The sequence below is a fragment of the Hyperolius riggenbachi genome, chromosome 5 (genome assembly GCF_040937935.1).
Source record: "Hyperolius riggenbachi isolate aHypRig1 chromosome 5, aHypRig1.pri, whole genome shotgun sequence".
Lineage (NCBI taxonomy): Eukaryota > Metazoa > Chordata > Amphibia > Anura > Hyperoliidae > Hyperolius > Hyperolius riggenbachi.
Genome location: NC_090650.1, coordinates 293,771,251 through 293,790,942, shown reverse-complemented (window position 1 = coordinate 293,790,942; position 19,692 = coordinate 293,771,251). Strand labels below are relative to the sequence as shown.

General features: G+C 44.4%; 1 protein-coding gene across 1 annotated transcript in view; it reads right to left on the bottom strand.

The window, feature by feature from the left end:
- Positions 1 to 1,781, bottom strand: part of FBXO15 (F-box protein 15) — a 172,236-nt gene extending 170,455 nt beyond the window's left edge. The window contains exon 1 of the mRNA XM_068234671.1: positions 1,684 to 1,781. The gene's annotated coding sequence lies outside the window, so the exon portion shown is untranslated. The remainder of the gene's footprint in view (positions 1 to 1,683) is intronic.
- Positions 1,782 to 19,692: the final 17,911 nt, after the last annotated feature.

The following is a 19,692-nucleotide window of genomic DNA, read 5'->3' as shown; positions in this document are numbered from 1 at the left end:
TGGCTACTTAATATTCACTGCACTGGCGGCAGCTGATTGGCCGGCGGGACCACGTGATGCGGAGTGTCTCGCTCCGCATCACGTGGTCCCGCCGGCCAATCAGCGCCACTCTGGGAGACCTTATAGGGATAGAGCCGCCTAACGCGGCTCACTCTACCGTCCTATCTTGCAGCACCATACGTTGTGTTAGGTGCACGTTATGCGACCTTAACGTGGCACCTAACGCAACGTCTTGGTGTGCAAGTAGTCTAAAGGCCTGGAAGCAAATAGAGGATTTTTTGGAGCATTTAGGGAGCGCTTTAAATCGCTAGCGATTTATCTAAACATTCTGCCAATGTAAATGGATGGGACAGATTCCCCTAGAGCGATTGCCAATAAGGGAAATACCAATTCCAGGACATGCAGAAATTTTGGGAGCGTTTCCATTCTAATTAACTGTATAGGAGCAGGGAAATCGCTCCCAAAACGCTATCACAAATCACTAGCGATTGTGATAGCATTTTTCGCTTTCTGGTGGGTTCCAGGCCTAAGAGAGGGAAACCTCAGGTTCCTACTGTGGCTTCCCTCTTTACTCCATGGTCCCCATCACTGAGCGTGGCCCACCAGAAGATTAGCAACAATACATTGTCACTAATCACATCGGCCGCGCAGCTCCTCTTCCTGGTTGACGTGCATGCAATGGCCGACTAAGCCCTTCCGCGCATGTGCAGTAGCACGGAGCCTTGGGTTCTGTGCTACTGTGCATGCAGGCTCGCATGGCTGTTGCGCACACTTCAACTAGGGAGATCTACACTGCCACAATGTGAAGGGAGGCCGTGTGCTCAGCAACGGGAGGCTTGGAACAACCGAGGGAAGCCTCATTAGGATCCTGATGCTTCCCTCTGTAAGTGGTAAGTGAAGATTTTGAAGCCGAGCTTCAGCTCGGGTTCGCTTGAAAATCTATGCACAACAGGAATCAGGGTGAGGTTTTTTTTTTATGTTTGGTGAATTTTAAATTAAAGGAAAAGTCAGTTAGGCTCCTTTTGCACTAGCTGTGATATGCTTCAAAAAGTAGATCGTAGCGGTTTTGCCAATCGCAAAAGCACCAAATATCGCACGCCAGCGATTGCAATTCAGGCAAAAACAAATTGCTCAAATAGAAAAGGTACACTGTAAGAGTGCACAATTATCATTACAATTAAGCTTCGTTCTCGACAGGTTCACAGCATAATCGCAGTTAGTGGATATTGCAGGTGGTTGCACAATCACAAACATAGCAAGATTGTGCTTCCATGTGGAAAAGGGCCCAAAAATTCATACAAAAAGAAAAACTAAAACAAACACATTTCAAGAAACATAAAATACACTACAAGACAGAATCATGTAAAAATTCACTCAAGCACACAAAGTCATTAGAATCTGTAATTCGAACATCAGCTTTTTAATTTCTGAAGTGCAGACAAGAACTAAAAAGTCCACAGTCATTTTTTTCCCCCCTAACTCGCCATCCGGTTCCCCCATAGCAGTCTCACACGCAGCCCTGCAAGTCGCAAGCACAAGTCGTGCTGGGCTTTCATTCAAGACTGTTGACGAGTGGAGGGGGGCGGCTTCCAGCAGTTGTGACGGACGGTGGATCCGGTGCAGAGGCGGGGAGCACTAGCAGGACTTCCCGCATAGGTAGAGGGGCGGCAGGAGTTAACTCACCTGTTCAGCGGCGCGCCTACTTGCTCCGATCCAGCGTCTCCGGTCTCCATGACAACCTGCAGCGTCTATTCGGCGCTTCTCTTGACGTCACACACCGGCGGGAAATGGTGCAGCCGTGCAGCGACGTTAGCGGAGCTAGGAGGGGGGAAGAAGAAGCCGATGGGCAGCAGAGTGTGACAAGCTCATACGTTAGGCTACTGAAATCTTAAATGGGGGTGATTGGGTGGGCGTCAAGTTACCTCATACTTATGTGGAGTAAGGGGGCAATTTGGTGGCAGCAGGTCACTTAACATTCATGCAGGGGGATTGCATGGCTCCCAGCCGTCCCTCTTTTAGAGGTACAGTCCCTGTTTGGGAATCCTGCCTCTGTCCCTCTTTCTTCATTTGTTTTTCAGGACTGATATACACATCTATGTAAATATGTGTTTTTCTACTAAAAATCGTTTAATTGACTTCAAACCTTATTCCCATCATTTTTAATATATATCTTATTTTCCATTGTTATTATGAAGAAAAATGAACCAGGATAGAAAGGACCAGTGTGGTCTGAAGTAAAACTAAACCAAAGAACAACAATATGTGATGCATTGCCATGGAAGCAACTGACTAAACAACAAAAATAAATCCATGACTAATAATCTCACAACAAATATATGCACAGCCTGATGTATAAAGAAAATAGGTATCTTTATTTAAGGAACAAATCCTAATAATTAAAACAACAGCTCCATCAAGTCACATGGGGAAATATATGAAAATAGTAATGAATATACTTCAGTAATTCACATCTCTATACAAAATGCAGGTAGGTGAAATGCTGAAACAATAGTGCAAGCCACTGCAACAGTAAATATAAAGAATGGAAGTCTTCAAACAATCCTAAATGGGTATATACAAGTGCAGGCAAAAACACTGAATCAATATTATAATAAAAAGCGGTACTATTCCGTTAGCCGGGCGCAACCACCCGGTGGCGTTAATTACTATTCCCCCTCCAGGCCGCCATGGATAGTAGGGAAAGATGTAACTGGTGGAGTTTTATCGGCACCTCAGTGTTCTCCCCAGGGCCAAACAGGTGGGCGCGCCGCCCGGGTAAGATCAATTACCGCCCGGCTGTCACCAATGCAGTCAGCCGCCCTGTCAGCCACCCCAGCGCATACAGTCACAGTCAAAGTCCGTGCATGCAGCCAGCCTGAAATGGCTGTCGGCTTAGCCTCGCACTATCACCGCAGCGTGTCCGGCTGTTACGACATGCCGGGATCTCTTGCAAACAAAACAAGCCGCGCTACTCCTGAATCAGTCTCTTTGCACGAGATCTCGCGCTTCCCAGCGAGCCCGTGCATTCATTGGCTCAATGCACGGGCTCGCTGGGAAGCGCGAGATCTCGTGCAAAGAGACTGATTCAGGAGTAGCGCGGCTTGTTTTGTTTGCAAGAGATCCCGGCATGACGTAACAGCCGGACACGCTGCGGTGATAGTGCGAGGCTAAGCCGACAGCCGTTTCAGGCTGGCTGCGTGCACGGACATTGATTGTGACTGTATGCGCTGGGGTGGCTGACAGGGCGGCTGACTGCATGTGCAGCATGATATTACCAGCGGTCAGGGTGTTGGGGGTGGCGTGGTGTGGTATTGAAGACAGTGTGCAGGGTCTATATATGATCATTATATATAGCCCCTGCACACTATCTGCAATACCCCACGAACCCCCCCCCCCCCCCCAAGGGGGAAATCGTGCATATGAAATAACATTCAGGAAATATAAAAAGAAAAAGTAAAAAAAAATGCTAAAAATATAACTAGAAGTGGTAAATGTACACCATGTAAAACAAAGGACAAGAGGGTTGATTCATCAAAGGATATAGTGCGAGCAATCTCCTATTGCTCGTGCTAATAAATCAATGCAGCTTAATTTTGTTTCCATGCACAATACGCACTAGTGTGCGTAACTAAATAACGGCCGCAGCTAAGAAAAGCTGTGCGGTAGTGATGTATAAAGCTGTGCGGTAGTGATGTATAAAGCTGTGCGGTAGTGATGTATAAAGCTGTGCGGTAGTGATGTATAAAGCTGTGCGGTAGTGATGTATTGCTACCACGATACTTCACTAGTTCGGCCACTACTATGTTAAACACTACTGTGCACCTTTTGTAAGCAGCGGCTGTTTAGTTATGCACGCTACACTAACACTAGAGTACATAATTGGTGCACATTAAATTTTCCACACCGCCACATTTCCCTGTGCCGTGCCATCCCAACCCACCCGGCTACTTTTTTATGCCACCCGGCTGGAAAAAAATTCTGGGGAGAACACTGCACCTAGTGGATGCGCCCAGCTAACGGAAAAGAACCTAAAAAGCTAGCTCACTGCAACAGTTCCCACATGTGCTGTGACACCTGAACTCAGAACTTCCTCTCTACTCTAAAAGATAAGCAACAGTATAATAACCGTTAGATAAAAACATTTCTTTGTTACAGCTTGCAGAACTCCTGCAATAAATCAGCAGTGTGTCTACCTGCTTTCATGGAAGCAGACAAAGGGTTAACATCCTGTGTTTACATATTAGCTGTCTGCCGCATTTCTGTGCTGACACAGCTTAGAGATCAAAGTACACTTGTGATCACTTGAACTGTATGTTTTCAGGCTCCTCTTTGAAAACATACAGGGTGCATTGTCTCTATTTCCTTGTGTCCTGTGTGCACAGTGTGTTCAGGTCCACTTTAATTCATAGATTAAGGCGCCAGACTAAAAGATGCACCGTGGTAACAGATAGTAGAATGCAGTGAAATATTCAGGATACCCACTTACCGTAATTATCCTGGTTTCAGTTCCCCAGTGATGCTTAGCGTGGGCTGTTTTGTAGAATTCCTGGGAAAGCAGGAATTATTTTCATTGGCTTAGGAACATAGAGTAAAAAAGAAAACATTAAAGAGAATCTGTATTGTTAAAATCGCACAAAAGTAAACATACCAGTGCGTTAGGGGACATCTCCTATTACCCTCTGTCACAATTTCGCCCCTCCTCGCCGCATTAAAAGTGGTTAAAAACAGTTTTAAAAAGTTTGTTTATAAACAAACAAAATGGCCACCAAAACAGGAAGTAGGTTGATGTACAGTATGTCCACACATAGAAAATACATCCATACACAAGCAGGCTGTATACACCCTTCCTTTTGAATCTCAAGAGATCATTTATGTGTTTCTTTCCCCCTGCAGGTATCTTCCACTGAAGTGTCAGGCTGTTTCTTCCTGCAGAGTGCAGACAGCTCTGTCTGTATGTAATTCCTCAGTATGTGAAAGCCCAGCCAGCTCAGAGGAGGATTTATCCAGCTTGTAAAAGATAATAGAGCAGAGAGAAGCTGCACTAATCTAAATAACACACAGCAGTGTGCAGAGAGGGGCCAGGAGGGGGGAGATGCATCACAGAACCACAACACTGAAGAACTTGGCAGCCTTCCAGACACAGGCTGACAAGTCTGACAAGAGAGAGATAAGTTGATTTATTACAGAGATGGTGATAGTAGAACGTGCTGCAGTAAGCAAGAACACATTAGAATAGCTTTTGGAACTTGTAGGATGATAAAAAACAGGATGCAATTTTTGTTACGGAGTCTCTTTAAGCACAGATAAAGATGTCACCACCTGAAAAAAAAAATTAGATTGTAAAAAAGGTAAGGAAAGATTTTATAATGGACATTACAATAGAGTAATGTAAAAAAAAAAAAAATAAGCAATTTTATGAAGTTATTTTCAGCATAGTTCCTCTGTAAAAGACAACTGACGGGAGAGGGATATGGAGGCTGCCACATTTATTTTTAAACAATAGAAGTTGTCTTGCATCCTGCTCATCTTTTATGTATCTGTAGTGTCTGATTCACACACCTGAAACAAGGATGTGGCAAGTGCAGTCAAATATCTGATCTGCATGTTTCTTCAGGGTCTATGGCTAAAAGTATTAGGCCTGGAACCCACTACAAATTGCTATCGCAATCGCTAGCATTTTTGATGAGCGTTTTGTAAGCGATTTCATGAGTGTTTTCTGGCGATTTTGGTTAACGATTTTAAAAAGTGTAAGCTTTTTGCCAGCGATTGTGTAACGATTTGTGATTAGCGATTTTAATTCTGATTGGTCCTTTCACTTAATTTTCATTTTTTTACAGTGTGCAGTAATTTAAAAATGCTAGCAAATAGCTCTGTTTAGGTTTTGATGAGGGATTACGCCAGCGTTTATATACTATACATTGCAGTAACGCTAAAAATGCTGCATGTCCTGCATTTGCGATTTTGGTAATCACTCCAGTGGAATTTGGCCCATCCATTAACATTAAGGGAACTTGCTAGCTTTTTGAAAACCTCCCTAAACGCTAAAAAAATCGCTCTAGTGGGTTCCAGCCCTAAGAGGCAGAGGATCAGTGGAACTGCCAGGCAATCTGCATTGTTTAAAAGGAAATACATTTTGCGACCGCCATATCTCTATCACTTCAGTTGTCCTTTAATTCAGTATTTCTCAACCTGGGGTCTGCGGACCCCTGGGGGTACATCAGCACCTGTCGGGGGTCCCCCAGGGGCCACAGAAAAAATTGCAGATCTCGCGCCGCCCCCAGGAGAGAAGTGGCAGGCTGTGTCCGTGGCAAGGGGCGTAGTAACTTACACAGCCCTGTTCCCATGTGGACTTCTCTCGCCGGGCTCTCCTCCGCTCTCAGCACTCTAGTCTGCTTGCAGCGTCCTTTCTCCATGGTTACCGGGAGGTGCCTCTCATGACGTCAGAGGTGCTGCCAAAAGTAACCATAGTAGGAGAAGGCGTCCAGAAGACTAGAGCGCTGAGAGGAGATCCCGGAGAGAGGAATCCACTCTGAAACGGGGCTATGTAAGACTGTACTGGGGCACCACCTAGCTATCTATACCGGAGCACATAGTGTTTACTACCTACATTGGGGCACCCTCCACATGTACCCGGCTATCTATACTGGACACCTATAGCTCGCTACCTACACTTTGCTACCACCTGGCTATCTATACCGAAGCACCTATAGCTTGCCACCTACACTGGGGCACCCACCACCTGTACCTGGCTATCTATAATGGAGCATCTATAGCTCGCTACCTACACTGCCACAAATTCCCTGCTCAAATGGGACAGCTCTCACCCTAGGTCACTCCGCAAGAGCATCCCCATTGGCCAATTCTTGCGAGCTCGCAGGAATTGCTCCAATGAAGTGGCGTTTGAAGAAGAGAGTGAACTACTCACTAAAAGATTCCAACAAAGGGGTTTCCCACATGAGGTGATCAGAAATGCCTACGACCGTGCAAAATCCACCCCCAGACAACAGACCCTAACCACCACATCAATTGAGAGAGTGGATAAAGTCACATATTCACAACAACGAGCGCCCCCGCGACTTGTGGGGACATTTACTGAACATTCGCACACGATTTTTGAAATTGTCAAACATTATTGGCCAATTCTCACTAAAGACAAAGATCTGTCCAGATTTCTGACCCCCAATCCATCCATTACCTACAGAAGGGCTGCAAATTTAAAAGATCTACTGGTACACAGCACGTTTTCTAAAGCTCCAATACAAAAAAACACATGGTTACCCACAAAACCGAACGGTTCTTTCCACTGTGGAAAATGCAAAGCATGTAAATACATGCCCACTGTCAAGAAATTTATAGCCCCAAGGAATGGCAGGTCGTTCGAAATAAAGTCATTTATAACATGTGATACTAAGGCAGTGGTATATGCAGCCAGATGCAGTTGTGACCTACTGTATGTGGGTAAGACCACCCGAGCATTGAAGGAGAGGGTGCTTGAGCATATAGGAGATATTACACATAAGAACGATACGGCTGTGGCAAGGCACATGAATACAGTGCATCCACGAGCAAGATTTGACATTGCCTTCTGGGGGATCCAACATTGGAGGAGAAGTATAAGGGGAGGTAATCTGGACAGGAAGTTAACTCAGATAGAGTCACAATGGATATACCGCCTGGACACGATTTCTCCAGGCGGCCTTAATGAGGACTTCAATCTGGCCTGCTTTTTGTAGGCTTCAGGCCAATACATTTCACAACATGTATATATATAAGTACCATAATGTGAGACTTAGTTCTAGATCATTGGTGGATGGAGTGGGCATTATGGAGTGGGTAAATACAATGCATCAGCTTGGGGCGGTCTATAAGTCAAGAATATTTGCACTAACTGACATAGGACACAGATCAGGCCTCTGTATATTGATACAGTACTTAACGTCAGCTACGTAGCCTAGTGTTCTACCTGTACATATCCACTTACGAGTGGGTGACATGATCCATGTCCTCTAGTGCTCATTGTTCGCACTATACAATTTCAGGAGTTAGCCACATAGATCGCTCTTTGCACGTTTATTCAGCGGCGTCCTCTGTTGCTATGGAGACCGCCGCAAGCAAGTGACGTCAGGCGCCAATAGGATGTGCGGCGGCGTCACGTAACTCGCTCAGTTGGACACACTCTTTATCTATGCGGCGTCCCCTGTTGCCATGGGGATCGCTGCGAGGAAGTGACGTCAGCCGCCAACAGGATGTGCGGCGACGTCACGGAGTCCGCTCCGCTGTATACACAGCGCTGATGCAGGGGCGCATGGATGCAGCCCCCAGAGCGCTTATGCTTTTCTACACACCACCACTGAACTGGTATGTTAAAGAAGGACCGACACACCCTCAGGGTGGGGTCAGGTCATCATCTCCAGTATATATTTGTGCACCCAACTGGGTGCTGCAGCTCTGACTGGGGCTTATTGCTGGGGGAAACTTTGTCGGTGGGGGGTGCACTGTAATTCATTGTATATATGTATAGCATCTTTGAAAAAGCCGTTTTGGTGAAACATGTCAGATAACTATATACCATCACTTTGTAAATAGCACTTCATTATACTGTTTCCGCAGCATCTAGTGGCAGTTGTCTATCACACAGGGGTTAATGCAGGTCTCGCTCAATATCTATAGAGACTGAATCTAACCTAGACATCTGTCATTATTGTGGTTGAGGGTCTGTTCATGTGGAATAGCTACACCACTCTGGCAGCAGCCAGTGCTGGGGGATCAGCAAGGACCTCCACTTACTGTTTAAATGCGCAAGTGCAAATTGACTCTCAACAAAAAGAGATACCTGACAGGGACTCTTTTTTAATCATTTTATTTTGTATATAGATGTAAGAGTTAATCCACTCTAACTGAGATACCCATAGGGCTTGTCCGTTTTGGATTTAGTGTTGCAATCAATTTCCCTGGTATACCTCTCGGCAAGTGTGTTTCCAATTTTGAAGTTTAGGTGTACCGAGCACCTGTTTTATTGGGTATGGCCTATCTATCAGAGGGCCTCCCAACCATTGAATCCCTGACTAGCACAGTGAGGGATGCATTTATAAATAATCATACTGAAGATGATGATGAAACTATATACAGTGCAGATACCGATGTAGAGCCTGTCTTCAGAGATATATTTAAGACCTATAAGGAGTTCACTCGCTCAACTTGGGAGGTGGCTAGTTACAGCGTCTATTTAAAGGAACAAATCACAGTTCGTGGTCTACGTATCCTCACCAAACCGCATTCACACACCCAGGACATTGAGTTCATGAAAGGGTGGGATGAATTAAAAACGAGACAAACGTTAGAACAAATGAAATACTTACATGATTATGAACTAATACACTCTGAAAAGACACGCATTAAATTGCAGGGTGAACAGAGAGTATTGCTTGAACTCTCTGGACATCCAGATTTTGAGAAATTTGAGGACAAACTACAAAGGAAGGTGAATGCGTATACTGAGGATATTAGAAATAGGAAACAAAAGAAATTCCTACGTGACAGTTCAGATTTCAAAAACAACAAGGTATATACGTGGTCAGAGAAGCCTAAGGGGGAGGGGGAACAGGGGAACCCAGGAGCCAGCGCCTCAGATATTGAAACACAATCAGAGAGTGACACAGGGTCTGCCGCAGGGGTTCCCCCGCACCACAGATACAAAAACAGGAGTAAAAAGAAGCAACACACCCCCCATCAACAGCACCCCAAGAAACATCCCCAAAAACATCCCAATCCGAATAACCCACAAGGAGGTTTTTTAGACCAACCGTTGGGTACACCAAACCCACAATGTGTAAATACGGACACCAACAGTCCAATGCAAGCAAAAGTGGGTTTGCGAGACAGGAAGAAATGGGGTTACACAGGCCACAAAAGAGGCAGAATGAACCACCAATGGTAAATGACACAGCTTGTATGAGTGGTACATGCAATTCCATGCGAGTTATAAATCTATCTACATATTCACTATCCCCTACTCAGGTAGCACTACTTTCCAAAGGGCTCTCATATGTGCCAACAGCTAGGTACAATGCTTTTGAGTGGGTAAAAGACATCAATATGTTTGCACGCAAACTAGCCCTCATCAAGGTATTTGAATCGAAGGAAGCAAAAGACAGAAAGAGTAAAAAATGTGAAAGGGAGGCTCTAGAGGCCTTGGAACATCTACTCAGAGAAAATGATGAAGGGACAGGAGAACTTGTACCACCAAGTGGTGATAAGAAAAAAAGTACATTCTGTCCATCGTTAACACAATACCCCCAGATTAGTACCTTTGTTGAGATGGTAACACGAGCACTCAGGCAATTGGAAGTAGACACTTATCATCTTCCTATGCATGACAACCTTGACAAAAAGGAAAGAGAGGCCCTTGAAGAATTAAGGAAGAATGATCAAATAGTGATAAAGCCAGCGGACAAGGGAGGGAATATAGTAGTGATGGATATATCTGTGTATGAACATATGTGCATGGAACTGCTGAGTGACCAACAACAATATGAGAAATTACCTAAAAACCCACTCACTGAGCATCAGAAGGAATTACAGAATCTATTAAAGAATAGACATGAAAATGGTGGGATGGATGGGGATGACTATGAACGCCTAAAAAAATCCACTGAACACCCAGTGATGGCGGTGTTCTACGCCCTCCCCAAAATACACAAAGATAGGTCCCCACCACCGGGTAGGCCTATCGTATCAGGTCGAGATAGCCTGACAGACTTGACCAGCCAGTATGTGGACAAGTTCCTCAGGCCCTTTGTTGAAAGCCTGCCATCATACTTGAAGGACACAAAGGATGTCCTTATAAACCTCCAAGACCTTACAGTAGCACCCCATACTTTGCTTGCAAGCATTGATGTGGAGGCTTTATACAGTAATATCGAACACGATCTTGGATTGAAGGCAGTACAACATTTTTTGTCTACAAGGGGTATCCATCTAGAACAACACAACATCACCATCCTCTCCCTCTTGTCGTTTATTCTGACCCACAACATTTTCTGGTTTGGGGGGAAGACGTACCACCAGCTCAGGGGCAGTGCTATGGGGACGGCTTGTGCCCCCTCATTTGCAAATCTGTTCCTGGGCTGGTGGGAAGACACCATTGTCTTCAGTGAAGACCTTGATTTTTACACGGCACATATCACATATTGGGGGCGTTTTATTGACGACATCTTAATATTGTGGGAGGGCCCCCGAGATTTATTTGTTGATTTTGTCACGGTGTTAAACAACAACAAAATAGGAATGAAGTTCACATATGAGGTGAGTGACACTCGGATCAATTTCCTCGATTTAGCAATTAGGAAAGACAGCAGTGGAAGGATTGAGACCTCCATTTTTCGTAAACCGACTGCCACAAATTCCCTGCTCAAATGGGACAGCTCTCACCCTAGGTCACTCCGCAAGAGCATCCCCATTGGCCAATTCTTGCGAGCTCGCAGGAATTGCTCCAATGAAGTGGCGTTTGAAGAAGAGAGTGAACTACTCACTAAAAGATTCCAACAAAGGGGTTTCCCACATGAGGTGATCAGAAATGCCTACGACCGTGCAAAATCCACCCCCAGACAACAGACCCTAACCACCACATCAATTGAGAGAGTGGATAAAGTCACATATTCACAACAACGAGCGCCCCCGCGACTTGTGGGGACATTTACTGAACATTTGCACACGATTTTTGAAATTGTCAAACATTATTGGCCAATTCTCACTAAAGACAAAGATCTGTCCAGATTTCTGACCCCCAATCCATCCATTACCTACAGAAGGGCTGCAAATTTAAAAGATCTACTGGTACACAGCACGTTTTCTAAAGCTCCAATACAAAAAAACACATGGTTACCCACAAAACCGAACGGTTCTTTCCACTGTGGAAAATGCAAAGCATGTAAATACATGCCCACTGTCAAGAAATTTATAGCCCCAAGGAATGGCAGGTCGTTCGAAATAAAGTCATTTATAACATGTGATACTAAGGCAGTGGTATATGCAGCCAGATGCAGTTGTGACCTACTGTATGTGGGTAAGACCACCCGAGCATTGAAGGAGAGGGTGCTTGAGCATATAGGAGATATTACACATAAGAACGATACGGCTGTGGCAAGGCACATGAATACAGTGCATCCACGAGCAAGATTTGACATTGCCTTCTGGGGGATCCAACATTGGAGGAGAAGTATAAGGGGAGGTAATCTGGACAGGAAGTTAACTCAGATAGAGTCACAATGGATATACCGCCTGGACACGATTTCTCCAGGCGGCCTTAATGAGGACTTCAATCTGGCCTGCTTTTTGTAGGCTTCAGGCCAATACATTTCACAACATGTATATATATAAGTACCATAATGTGAGACTTAGTTCTAGATCATTGGTGGATGGAGTGGGCATTATGGAGTGGGTAAATACAATGCATCAGCTTGGGGCGGTCTATAAGTCAAGAATATTTGCACTAACTGACATAGGACACAGATCAGGCCTCTGTATATTGATACAGTACTTAACGTCAGCTACGTAGCCTAGTTTTCTACCTGTACATATCCACTTACGAGTGGGTGACATGATCCATGTCCTCTAGTGCTCATTGTTCGCACTATACAATTTCAGGAGTTAGCCACATAGATCGCTCTTTGCACGTTTATTCAGCGGCGTCCTCTGTTGCTATGGAGACCGCCGCAAGCAAGTGACGTCAGGCGCCAATAGGATGTGCGGCGGCGTCACGTAACTCGCTCAGTTGGACACACTCTTTATCTATGCGGCGTCCCCTGTTGCCATGGGGATCGCTGCGAGGAAGTGACGTCAGCCGCCAACAGGATGTGCGGCGACGTCACGGAGTCCGCTCCGCTGTATACACAGCGCTGATGCAGGGGCGCATGGATGCAGCCCCCAGAGCGCTTATGCTTTTCTACACACCACCACTGAACTGGTATGTTAAAGAAGGACCGACACACCCTCAGGGTGGGGTCAGGTCATCATCTCCAGTATATATTTGTGCACCCAACTGGGTGCTGCAGCTCTGACTGGGGCTTATTGCTGGGGGAAACTTTGTCGGTGGGGGGTGCACTGTAATTCATTGTATATATGTATAGCATCTTTGAAAAAGCCGTTTTGGTGAAACATGTCAGATAACTATATACCATCACTTTGTAAATAGCACTTCATTATACTGTTTCCGCAGCATCTAGTGGCAGTTGTCTATCACACAGGGGTTAATGCAGGTCTCGCTCAATATCTATAGAGACTGAATCTAACCTAGACATCTGTCATTATTGTGGTTGAGGGTCTGTTCATGTGGAATAGCTACACCACTCTGGCAGCAGCCAGTGCTGGGGGATCAGCAAGGACCTCCACTTACTGTTTAAATGCGCAAGTGCAAATTGACTCTCAACAAAAAGAGATACCTGACAGGGACTCTTTTTTAATCATTTTATTTTGTATATAGATGTAAGAGTTAATCCACTCTAACTGAGATACCCATAGGGCTTGTCCGTTTTGGATTTAGTGTTGCAATCAATTTCCCTGGTATACCTCTCGGCAAGTGTGTTACCTAGCTATCTATACCGGAGCACATAGTGTTTACTACCTACATTGGGGCACCCTCCACATGTACCCGGCTATCTATACTGGACACCTATAGCTCGCTACCTACACTTTGCTACCACCTGGCTATCTATACCGAAGCACCTATAGCTTGCCACCTACACTGGGGCACCCACCACCTGTACCTGGCTATCTATAATGGAGCATCTATAGCTCGCTACCTACACTGGGGCACCAGATTACTATACTGGAGCACCTATAGCTCGCTACCTACACTGGGGCACCACCTGTACCTGGCTATCTATACTGGAGCACCTATAGCTCGCTACCTACTCTGGGGCACCACCTGGCTATACTGGAGCACCTATAGCTCACTACCTACTATGGGCCACCACCTGGCTATCTATACTGGAGCACCTATAGCTCACTACCTACTATGGGGCACTACCTGACTATACTGGAGCACATAGCACTCGCTACCTACACTGACTGGGGCACCCACCACCTGTAGCTATTCTGGGGTGCCCCAGATGTCCCTCGGGCAGTGCATGGTAGTACTCACCTCTGGCCGCTTGATCTCCAGATTCTGCAGACATGTTCTCTTCTGAGCTCCTAGCGTCTGATTCTCGGAGCTTGGGGTAGAAATCACTAGCTACAGAGGATGTCTCTAGACTTGGAGAGCGAATGAAGGAGAAGAGTAGTTCCTCCTGCTGTGCTACTCTGCTGGAGAGGTCTGGGAGGGAATTGTGAGGACACAATGATGCATGCTCCCTATGGAGGCTCCAGCTCCAGGCACCACAGCTTCCAGCATGTCACCACAACACCCAGCATGGCCCATAGAGATACTACAGTGCCCAGCATGGCACCACACAGCACCCAGCATGACCCATATGTCTAAATGACACTGTATTTATGTGGTATGCTGCATTTTATTTTATTTGTATTAATGGAGAGGGGGCTTCATGCAACAACTTGCTGGGAGGCCTACTTAGACAGTTGTTAAGTTCATGTCAATTTGGTCCTATACATGACCACACCCACACTCTGGTTCCCCACCCATTTTCAAATGGCGTGCCCAAAAGTGCCCCGGATCTCTTAGGATCCTAGCAACACTCCTGGTAGACAGACAATATTACTTATGCACAAATGCAAATATGATAACTGTATGGGCTGGTGCACACCAGAGCGGTTCTGGAGCGTTTTTTAAACCGCTTGCAGGGAGAAAACCGCTTGGCTAATGAAAGTGAATGGGATGGTGCACACCAGACAGGTTCGTTTTTTCCCACAAACGCAAACTCGGGGGCTGCAGCATTTTTTAGATTTCTGAGGCGTTTCCGCCTCAATGTTGAAGTATAGGAAAGTGGAAAACCGCTCTGAAAAACGCAAGATCAGAGCGGTTTTCCAGGCGTTTTTGTTACAGAAGCTGTTCAGTAACAGCTTTTACTGTAACAATATTTGTAATCCGCTACACAAAAAGCTCCAAAAAACGCTAGGCATGTTTAGAAAACGTCTCTAAACATGCCTAGAATCGCTCTGAAATCTGCCTTAAAAACCTCTAACATTTTGAGGATCTGCTAGAGGTTTTTGGTGTGCACTGGCCCTATGAGTAATAAAAAGTAGGAAAACACATTTTTATTGAATGTTATGTCAGAGTTTCAGACCACTTTAAGTTTTCTTTTTTTATCTTAGAGTGAGGAAGAAGCTTTCTTCACTCTTTGCAATATTTGGGAGCAGGGCAACTGTACTGTAGTGACATTGGGGTTGATTCGCTATAACAAATAGCGTGCCTTATCAGAGGTATAATACCTTATCAGAGTTGGCATGCCGTATAAGAGTTAGCGTACCTTGTCAGAGTAGCATGCGAGCGCTACGAACTTATGCCGGCTAATTGGTAATGACGAGAGCTCCACTCGTCTTGCCCTGCCCCCTGCGGGTCCAATCACTTTAAAGGGGCACTACAGCGAAAAACTGTAAAATTTTAAATATGTGCAAACATACAAATAAGAAGTACATTTTTTTCCAGAGTAAAATGAGCCATAAATTACTTTTCTCCTATGTTGCTGTCACTTACAGTAGGTAGTAGAAATCTGACAGAAGTGACAGGTTTTGTACTAGTCCATCTCTTTATAGGGGATTCTCAACAAGGCTTTTATTCTTTATAAAGTTATTCCCTAAAAAGGATTTAAACAATGATGCTGGCCAGCTTACCTGCTTCCCACACAGTTTTGTGGCAGTTGGACAGAGCAACTGCCATTCACTAAGGGCTTTTGAAAAACAATATATCCCTGAGAATCCCCTATAAAGAGATGGACTAGTCCAAAACCTGTCACTTCTGTCAGATTTTTGCTACCTACTGTAAGTGACAGCAACATAGGAGAAAAGTAATTTATGGCTCATTTTACTCTGGAAAAAATGTACATTTTATTTGTATATGTTTGCGCATATTTTAAATTTTACAGTTTTTTGCTGTAGTGCCCCTTTAAGGGCTCGTTTCCACTATTGCGGTGCAGAATCGCCTGGATTCCACCGCTGTTGAAATTGCATGAAATAGCATGCGGATGCGAATTTTTGCCGCGAATTAGCATGCGAATTCGCATAGGTGATGGTATATGCGAATTTAACCATGTCACTGCCTGTTTGAAGTTACATTGGTACCTATGCGAATTCACATGAAAATTTGCATACCATAGCCGCATGCGAATTTCCTATTAAATACATTAGCGGCGATTCGCATGCATTCCACTCGCAGGCGAATTCGTTGGCTCTTTTGTGCGTTTTTTTACCGCTGAAAAAAACGCACCTCAACAACGCTACAGTGGAAACAGGCCCATCCACTTGCATTACATGTGCGGATCCGCATGCGTTGGACGCATGCGGATTCGCGATAGTGGAAACGAGCCCTAAAGGACATCAGTGTTCTCCCCAGGCTCTTTTAGCTGGGTGCTCCACCCGGCTAGATTTGGTGAGCTCCTGGCTGTCATCAGCTCACCTCCTGCTATGCTATAAGCACAGTTGCTCACAGAAGCACTAGTCCTGCATTCTCTTATCTCGCCCCACCCGGCTACTTTTTCATGCCACCCGGCTACTATTTCAAGCCACCCAGCTGGGAAAAGTTTCTGGGGAGAACACTGTACATTATCCTCGCACTTTGATTGGCCCACTTTGATTTGGTGACAGTTTAGCCTATTGGGCAAATCACTGTGGGGATAATGTCCTGAAGGTTAGGTGCACACTTAGCAGAAACTAAAGCGTTGCGGAAAACGCTGCGTTTTTGCCGCTAATGGAAATCTATAGGCCGCAGGAAAAACCGCATATGCGCTTTTTCGCTGCCTGCATTTTCAAAAATGCTGGTTTTGTTGCATAATATTGAAAAACGCATATAAAAATGTTTCTGATGTATTTCCGCTTCCTGTTGTCGTCCTAGTAATTTGCATAAAATGCAAAAGGAAAATGCACGAAAACGCATATGCGTTTTGTATATGTGAACCGCAAACGCATTAAAACACTCGCAAAACGCTTGAAAAAACGCATCTGCGGTAAAAAAAAAATGCACTAAAAATGCAGCAAAATGTACAAAAAAACCACACACAAAAAATATGATATAAAATGTAGCCTTTCATGTTATGTGTGCATCTACCCGAAAAGAGCTCTCATCATTGCCAATTAGCAGGCATAAGTTCGTAGCGCTCGCTATGCTACTCTGATAAGGCATGTTAACCCTGATAAGAAACGCTATTTGTTGTAGTGAATTAACCCCATTGAATACCTCAAGAAATGTCATTTCACGAAGATTAGAGCATGCAGTAAAACTAAAGGTGGCCACTAATGATCCAACCTTTTTCATCCAATTTTACCATTTCTATGTAATATAAGGGAACTGCACATATTATCCATTCAATGTATTTACTCAATATTCCCTTATACTACATATATTTGGTAATATTGAATGAAAAAGATTTAATCATTAGTGGCCACCATTAGTACGATGCTCGGTATTTATTTCCAGTCTACAGCTGTCAATAAAATGTTACAGACAAAGGAGCCAGCCAATAGGAGGAGCCACCATTCCTGCTACTTCTTCCATTAATGTTGATATACTGGTGAGCAGGGCAAGTTTCTCTATAGACATGTATTTTCGCTTTAATTAATATTCTCCCTCAGCGTTCTACCAACTCAGAGGGAGAAGTAATTTGGGGTCTGCAATTACTCTGCTGCTCAGCCATAGACATAATAACATTATGTCGATGGCAGTGCCCAGGTTAGGTGCAGCGTGGAGAAGAGAGTGCACCAAAATTGCCTGCCTTCAGTTTCTCTCCCTGAGGCACCAGAAAAGAGAGCTGGCACCTCATGCAGTTTCCCCTGCAGCCCTGTAGACATTAAGGCTTCAAATTAATTAAGATCTGTTTGATAAAAAAAAAAAAAACAGTCAATCACAAAAAAAGACACCTTATTTGGTTTTAAATGGCTATTCTTGCCACCAAGTTCACAGTATTCCCAATAAATGAGTACTGCCACACATCAACGTCATTGGAAATGTATGATCAAATTTATTAGGGACATGTCCCTTTAAAAACAGTTAAAAAACACAATAACATAAAATCCCTCTCAGGGTGCGTTTCCACTAACGCGAATTCGCATGCAAATTCGCATAACCAATAAAAGTGAATGAGCCTGTGTCCACTTGTCAGGAAAACGGAGCGTTTTCTTGTGCAGGAAAAATCTGCTCAGCAGAGCCATCCGAATTCGGACACCGCACACACACATGCGATTCGCATACAATGTATTTAATAGGGAATTCGCATGGTGTTTTTTCATGCGAATTTTCATGCGAATTCGCATACGATTTTGCATGGAATCAATGAAAAAGCACACAGGCACTGACATGGTTAAATTCGCACACAGCGTCAGCCATGCGAAATCGTATGCGAATTCGCGGTAAAATTTGCATACAACCGCATGCGATTTCGCTCCTGCATGCGAATTCGTCCGCGGAGAATCCGCGGCGATTTCCCACCGCACTAGTGGAAACGCACCCTCAATGTCCTGCTTATAAGCAGACCCCCTGCTGCACAAGTATATACAATATAATAATACAAAAAATGCAATGGTCTATAATGTTATAATCAATTAATGACACCGGTTAATCTAGGATAAAAAAAGTGACTGCGTACTGATAAACAATGTGCAAAAAAACAATTCCTGGTTCTAAACTTTTATGTGTCTTTGACCTCACTATGGAGGTGTCTAATAGTGCCCAAGGTTGCTAAAGTGACTAGTGCAATGAACCTGTAAGAGAGATGAGATATCCCCTCAGTATGGTGAAAGTGAAAAAGATCAGGACCGAGACTCACCCGTGTTAAAGATGGCAGCAAGGAAGAGGGAAGGCCCCTCTTCCTTGCTGCCATCTTTAACACGGGTGAGTCTCGGTCCTGATCTTTTTCACTTTCACCATACTGAGGGGATATCTCATCTCTCTTACAGGTTCATTGCACTAGTCACTTTAGCAACCTTGGGCACTATTAGACACCTCCATAGTGAGGTCAAAGACACATAAAAGTTTAGAACCAGGAATTGTTTTTTTGCACATTGTTTATCAGTACGCAGTCACTTTTTTGATCCTAGATTAACCGGTGTCATTATTGATTATAACATTATAGACCATTGCATTTTTTGTATTATTATATTGTATATACTTGTGCAGCAGGGGGTCTGCTTATAAGCAGGACATTGAGAGGGATTTTATGTTATTGTGTTTTTTAACTGTTTTTAAAGGGACATGTCCCTAATAAATTTGATCATACATTTCCAATGACGTTGATGTGTGGCAGTATTCATTTATTGGGAATACTGTGAACTTGGTGGCAAGAATAGCCATTTAAAACCAAATAAGGTGTCTTTTTTTGTGATTGAGTATATGATATCTCCTTTTTGGTTATACATATGAATTGTATATTATGCTCAGGGGAATTTGTGTCTTGAAAAAAAAAACAGGTCAGTAAAATAACGCATTTGGCCCCGTTCACACTGCACGCGTTCCCATCTGCGTTCCAGGACCGCGTGCAGGAGGCCGACACGCACGGCAACAGACAGGGCATAGACTGCACTGTCTGATGT